Raw genomic sequence first — 7874 nt, 5'->3', positions numbered from 1 at the left:
ATATTCATTGAGGGCGTCATTCAAACACAACACTTTCTCCACTAGAACGATGGTCCCAATGTTCAATTCCCAAGCCTACGCCTGGAACTGAATCTATTTAGTCGGGTGTGGTAAAGAAGAATGAATCTGAAGCTCAATTGGACTCGAACTTGGCACACAGTTTAAGTAAACAACTTTTGAATTTGAATACGATAATAATTCAACCCCCCAAATCTAAAGTTTGGATTTTACCCTCGTTCGATTTGAAATGTGGTTTCAAAAATCCAAGTTTGAATTCGAACGTAAGTCCGAATAAGAAGAGCACACCGTGTAGGATCCAGGAAATAGTATATCCATCTTGAACTCAAACTGTTTAAATCTCTATTAATTATTTCCCGGTTGGTATTCTCCGAGTGTACTTGCACTCAAAATTTGGTGAAAAAAGTCAGACCTTTCTCATCTGCTTTCAAATATACTTGAAAATGAAATACGGTGAATGAAACCCTGAACCTTTTCATCAAGCGCTTGAAGCCTTAAGTGTGCGTGGTGAAGATCGCCTTACCATGAAGTAAAAGCTATCTATACCATCAAACATATCCTACACTTTATCGCACTATTGGAGATTACGAACAAAAAAATGGCAGGTTGAGGACTTACATCCATGATATTAGGACAAGGTTTAAATCTATAAATTTGTTTAAAAAATTTACATAGGTACAGGCGACTTACCAGAACAACAGCTTTGTCATATTATGAAAGGGAGAATGAACCCCCTTTCATGTAATTAGAGATTGTGCGATCATCACATTACATTCTTTTAATCGTACAAATCCAATCTTGCCTCTTCATCTCAATTAGCATGTTGCGACGTGAAAATAAATTCCTTTTGGGAGCATTTGACGCCCACATAAAAAAAAAATTCATAAATTTTTTTACCTAGGATAAACTTCCTGGAGTAAGATGGAAGAGAAATTTTTCCCACCTATTTGAACTTCAAGTTGTGTTTGATTGGCACAGAAAATATAGCTAAAATTTTTTCAAGCCTTTGATGGGCAAAGAAAAAAAATCCTGAATAAAATTAAATTTTACTCACCCCTAAGACAAGCTTGAAAATTTTCAATATATATATATATATATAATTGCTTATAATTTTCAACTGTAATTTTTCCTGCCACGCTAATGGTTGATTTACGACGACAACGAGATAGAGTAACGGCCGCGCGTATATACGAAGAATACTTGTTTCGTTAAGTAAGCGACAGTTGAGAGAGTCTTGTTTTGGACTTCATGCGTTGGAAAGTCCATAAATTGGCAACTACTCCGTCTGCCAGTACAAACAGTCAGTGATGAGGACAAAGCAGCTAAAACACGGCAGATAGAATCAGTCAGGCGACACATCCTCAGCCGCTGGATATCCTTTTCCTCCCCATTCATTCCTTGCAACACAGGAAAGATAAACAAGGTGCCGTCTCTCATCGCAACTATTTGATCGGTTCTTGGATTCGTGTCTTCCCCCTACATGGGTGCGTTGGATGGACAACATTTCCTACATAAACTTTCTCCAAATTTGTGGAGGTCATCTCTTCTCTTCATCAATCACGGGCGGACGCTGATCGTCTGGAGGGCATGTTTCTATTGTTCTTTTCTTTAGCTCGATTGCTTGGATTGATCGTCTATGCATTGCACGAGAGTTAAACCAACGACATTGTCACAAAATTCTTCGATAGCTACTCCAAGTTTAATGCGTGCAATACGTACTAATTCTTTTTGGGATCTTTCATTTTCCTTAAAAGCATCAATTGAAAATCCAAAACTACTTCTTATGGATCATCCAACCAGAAACAAATATTCAGGCAGTCGAACTTGCTCCGTAAGGTAAAGACGTAGTTCCCTCGAGAAGAAATGTAGTTTTTACTTCAAAATGGAGACAAGTTATTCCAATGGACTTATCCTTAAAAAGGTAGAGCTTGAATTAAATCGCCATCAGCTGGCATGGGTGGATGTGAAAAATCTGGCTTTTTCTGAAAAATCATCTCATACGGTGAGCTATTTTTCCCTTCTTTCTTGGGCCGACGGTTTACTGTGTAAACTGCTGGTCTAAAAAGCCATCTGTACGTCCGGAATTTGGACGACAATATTTTTACTGCGCTCAACATTAGACAAGCCCATTTCGACTACATGATGATGCTTTTGATAGAACTCGGATTCCTAAACCAAAAGAGAGAGTCCCAACTTGAGAAATACATCTAATGATAATGATCCCTGATTCACCTTCCTTAACTTACGATATCTTGCGATACGCATGATGACAGTTCATATCTCCACTCGACATACTACCGACTCTGTCAAGCTAAAACGTACATAATGCTAAGCCCTTAATTATCTAAAGGTATCATCAACGTTTTGATGAAAAGAGATTGCTTTAGTTGAAGAAATTTCTTATGCCACTTGAAAAGATAATTATCATCGAGCATAGCTATTGTGACAATTAATTAATAATAGTTGGACTGTTCTCCTGTGTTTGGGAGTCTGTACAGTCCTTTGCTTTGTTTTGCATTGTGCTTTCTTTGCTTATGTTGAGTCATTTGTTTATGCATGTTTACTTATAAGGGAGTACCCTCCCACCGGTCTAAGTGTCAAGTATTGAGATTTCTTGTTTTGGGTGGTCGACATGAGAATCCTGTAAGCGGCCTCGGCCATCCTACATAAGTAAAGTTGAGATCATTCTCCTTACTTATCTTTCTCGTGATGTACTAATTTTCCAAGCGAATACATTGCGAGATTTCTTTATTAACAAGCATTCTTTATACACTTGTTTTCTCAAACTACTTTTGCGTCCCGTTCGGTGGTTTGAATGCTTGCGGCAATCAGGTTCTTGCCGCGCCGCACGGGCCGAAGTTGTCAACCCGTGACAACTGGTATCAGAGCCCAGGTTCGGCAATCTGGGGAAGCGGTTGGATAGTCGGTGTAGAACTACACGCCGATGATCGTTGATCGAAAGAGACCTCCAACGATCGTTGATCGAAGAGGAAAAAGCTCTGACAACTCAATACAATCTGCGAAGTGCCAAGGGCAAGGGGGTAGCCCATTCTGACGAGATGGGTACATCCCAGGGTCAGGAAGACCAGATCGAGATGGTGAACAAGCTGGCTACCGACGTAACTACTCATGAAGAAGCGTTGGGTAATGCAGCTGAGTCCTTCGGGGAAATGAAGGACGAGATGAAGGTACTACGGGAACAAATGGCTGACCTAGTGGCCATGAATCGGGAATGACTGACACAGTGATCGCGTTACAGGCTGAAGTCAAGGAACTTCAGGTAAAGAACCGCACACTACAGCGACAAATCTCTGTAGGTGGAGGTGACGATCGACCAGCGAGGGTCGACGTTCAGAGACCAACTAAATACAATGGAACTCGGGATCGTCGAGTGATCGACAACTTTTTATTCCAAGTGGAGAATTACCTGGACTTGCAAGGCGTTATGGGGGACGACCTTCAAGTCAAGACTGCGGCTATGTTGCTAGAGGGCGATGTTGTGGCATGGTGGAGAAGGAAAAGGCTCGACATTCAAAAGGGGATCTGTACAATAGGCACTCTCGATGATTTTCAGCGAGAGTTAAGAACTTATTTCATGCCCCCGAATGCGACACGTCATGCCTATCAGATGGTTGGTGAACTGAAACATACCAGATCCTTGCGAGATTACGTGAGGGCCTATCAAAGGCTGATGTTAGATGTGCCAGATATGCAAGAACAAGATAAATTGAACTGGTTTATTTTGGGACTTTAGTCGTGGGCACAATCTGAAGTGGAAAGGAGTAATCAAGAGACCTTGGAGGATGCTTACGTGGTAGCAGAACGTTTGGCTGATACTCAGCGCAAGAGCTACACTAACGCCTTCAAGCCGTCGAGGAAGCCTGACCATGGAGGAAAGAAAGATGATCGAAGGGAACGAAAAAATGAACCTTCAACTCAGCGCCAAGTCGAAAGAAGAACTTTCTTTCGCATAAACGACAACTCTCAGAATAGAGTGTTGAAATGTTGGTTTTGTGATGGTAATCACTTAGGAAGGCAATGTCCAAAGCGTGTAAACAGGGACAATCAAACAAGCTCTTCAAGGCAATCTGCTAATGCGGTACAATGTGAAGAAGGTGAAGGACCAAAGATGGGTGCACTTCAACTTCTGAACACCATAAAAAGGGAGGAAAAAGTGAAGGTGACAGCGACACCTTCTAACGAGCTCATGTACTTGGAAATCCTGGTAAATGGAATGTCTACCCTGGCTATGGTAGACACGGGAGCCACACATAACTTTGTCTCAGTTGAGGAGGCGAGGAGACTAGGCCTAACCCTTGAGAGGGGAGAGTTACGCATGAAGGCGGTGAACTCAGAGGCCAAACCCATCCATGGAGTGGCCCGGGATGCGATTGTGAAGATTGAGAGTTGGTCAGGAAGGGCCAACTTCTCGGTGGTCCCGATGGACGATTTCCGGATGATCCTAGGCATGGAGCTCATCAGTACTGCGAAAATGGTCTCAATGTCACACCTACGCAGTATCAGTATCATGGATGAGAAGTCCCCTTGTATAGTTCCAGTAACATCGATAAAGAGGGATAAGGGCAAAGCCGCAATGATATCTGCCCTTCAGTTGAATAAATGCCTCAAGCACGGCGAAGAGACGTACTTGGTGGCAATCAGGGAAGTGACTAATGACTCCCCTGGTTTGGTCCCAGAGGCGTTTGCGCCTGTCTTAGCGAAATTCACAGGAACAATGCCTGCGGAGCTCCCTAGACGGCTGCCACCTCGACGTGAGGTGGATCATGCCATCGAACTCCTTCCTGGTGCCAAACCCCCGGCAATGACACCATATCAAATGGTCCCTGCAGAATTAAGAGAACTTCGGCGACAGTTGGACGAGATGCTAGCTGGAGGTATAATCAGACCCTCCAAAGCTCCTTTTGGTGCACCAGTGTTATTCCAAGCGAAGCATGACGGCTCCAAAAAGCTATGTGTGGATTATCGAGCATTGAACAAGGTAACGGTGAAGAACAAGTACCCCTTACCTTTGATTGCAGATCTGTTTGATCAACTAGGCAAAACTCAAGTGTTTTTCAAGTTAGACCTTAGATCAGGATATTGGCAAGTTCGGATTGTTGATGGCGACGAGCCAAAGACCACTTGCGTCACTCGTTACGGTGCCTTTGAATTCTTGGTAATGTCGTTCGGGTTGACGAATGCCTCAGCCACTTTTTCGACTCTAATAAATAAGATATTCTATCTGTACTTAGATAAGTTCGTGGTAGTCTATTTTGATGACATTGTAGTGTACAACAGCTCCATGAGGGACCATGTAGAACACTTGTGAACAGTGTTCAAGGTATTGGAGGAAAACGAACTCTATGTGAAGCGCGAGATGTGCCTATTCGGTCAATCGGAAATCAGTTTTCTCGGTCACATTGTAGGAAAAAGTCAACTGCGAATGGACACAGAAAATGTGAGGGCAATTCAAGACTGGAAACCGCCAACCAATGTACCAGAACTACGTTCTTTTCTCGGTTTGACAAATTACTATCGACGATTCATTGATGGGTATTCTTTGATAACTGCGCCTCTCACTGATCTGTTAAAGAAAAACCAAACTTGGGCTTGGGAAGAGCTCGAAGAAGATGCATTCGACAAGTTGAAGAGGGCCCTGACGTAGGAGTCTGTGCTCAGGTTGCCCGACCACACAAGGAAATTTGAAGTCCACATAGATGCATCAAATTTTGCCATTGGCGGAGTTTTGATGCAGGAAGGTCATCCAGTTGCCTATGAGAGTCGGAAGCTGAAAGACGCAGAGCGACGGTACTCCGTGCACGAAAGGGAAATGACAGCCATTATTCATTATCTTCGCACATGGAGGCATTACTTATTGGGGTCTCAATTCGTGGTAAAGACTGATAATGTAACCACAAGCTACTTCCAGACTCAAAAGAAGTTGAGTCCGAAGCAAGCTCGATGGCAGGAATTCCTTGCAGAATTCGATTTTGCCTTGGAATACAAGGCAGGGAAGACAAACATCGTAGCCGATGCACTGAGTCGGAAGGCGGAGTTGGCAGCTACCCGGACAGCATCATCCGAAGCGCAACTCGAGGGTGCTTTTCTCGGGCGGATTCGAGAAGGCATGAAGCAGGACCCAGTGGCCAAGCACTTGGTCGAAACAACGGAGGCGGGAAAGACGCGACGATTCTGGCTACAAGATGGACTTTTGATGGCAAAGGGCGGACGAGTGTTCGTGCCTAGATGGGGCAATCTCCGACGAGAGTTGCTGAAGGAGTGTCATGACTCGTTGTGGGCTGGCCATCCTGGCCAGGAGCGGACACTGGCACTGCTTGAACGTGGCTACTACTGGCCATAGATGCGCGACGACGTTGAAGCATATGTGAAAACATGCTTGATCTGTAAGCAGGACAAGGGAACAAACCAGAAGCTTGCCGATCTCCTGGAGCCTCTTCCTATTCCAGAACGTCCGTGGGAATGTCTCTCCATGGACTTTATCGTCAGCTTGCCCAAAGTTGACGGCTTCAGCTCCATCCTTGTGGTTGTGGATAGATTTTCAAAGTATGTCACCTTTATCCCAGCATCTAAAGAATGTCCCGCGGAAAAGACGGCCGAGTTGTTCGTGAAGCATATTGTTGGGGCGTGCCGAAAAGCATTGTCAGTGATCGGGACGCTCGCTTCACAGGAAAATTTTGGCGCGAAGTATTTCGTTTGTTGGGTTTGGATTTATTATTCTCAACAAGTTTCCACCCTCAAACGACGGCCAAACTGAACGAATCAACGGATTGTTGGAACAATACCTTCGACACTATGTCGGTGCGAATCAAAAGGATTGAGTGAAATTGTTGGATGTAGCTCAATTTCGCTACAATTTGCAGAAGAGCGAGTCTTCTGGACATAGTCTATTCGAAATAGCCACTGGACAACAACCGTTGATGCCGCATACTTTTGCAGCCCAAAAAAAGGAAAGACTCACTTTTGCCTACTAGTTCGTTCGCGATTGACAGGAACAGACGGATATGGTTAAGACGTTCTTACACAAGGCCGCCAAAAAAATGAAAAAGTTTACAGATCGGAATCGAAGGCCAATGGAATTCCGAGTGGGTAATGAAGTCCTCATAAAGCTCTATCCTGATCGCACGGGCATTTTTCGTAGGCGACACAGGTCATTGATCAGCAAGTATGAGGGACCCTTCACAGTGCTGAAGAGAATCAGAAAGCTAGCCTACAAGCTAGACTTGCCGCAAGACTTTAAGGTGCATTCAGTGTTCCATGTTTGTAACCTGAAGCCCTTCTATGTCGATGAGGAAGACCCCGAGCGAAGCGTTCCAGAACGAGACCCGATCCTGCAGCGAGCCCGGCCGACCAAGCGAGCGGCGGACCGTCAGATGGAAGAGATTTTTTGGCACAAGACAAACTATTTGGGGGAGCCGAAGAAGTACCAAGTGAAGTGGATAGGCGAACACAACCCCACCTGGGAGTATGCATTCCGCATGAAGCAGCGCTACCCGCTGGAAGTCAAGGCCTATCATGAAACTGCTGGCGCCAAGGATGGCGCATAACTTGAAGGGGGGAGCCTGTTCCCCTGTGTCTGGGAGTCTGTACAGTCTTTTGCTTTGTTTTGCATTGTGCTTCATTTGCTTATGTTGAGTCATTTGCTTATGCATGTTTACTTGTAAGGGAGTACCCTCCCACCGGTTTAAGTGTCAAGTATTGAGATTTCTTGTTTTGGGTGGTCAGCATGAGAATCCTGTAAGCGGCTTCGGCCATCCTACATAAGTAAAGTCGAGATCATTCTCCTTACTTATCTTTCTCGTGATGTACTAATTTTTCAAGCGAATACATTGCGAGAT

Source organism: Nymphaea colorata, chromosome 2 (genome assembly GCF_008831285.2).
Source record: "Nymphaea colorata isolate Beijing-Zhang1983 chromosome 2, ASM883128v2, whole genome shotgun sequence".
In the NCBI taxonomy this organism is placed as follows: Eukaryota; Viridiplantae; Streptophyta; class Magnoliopsida; order Nymphaeales; family Nymphaeaceae; genus Nymphaea; species Nymphaea colorata.
Note: the sequence above shows the minus strand (reverse complement) of the source record.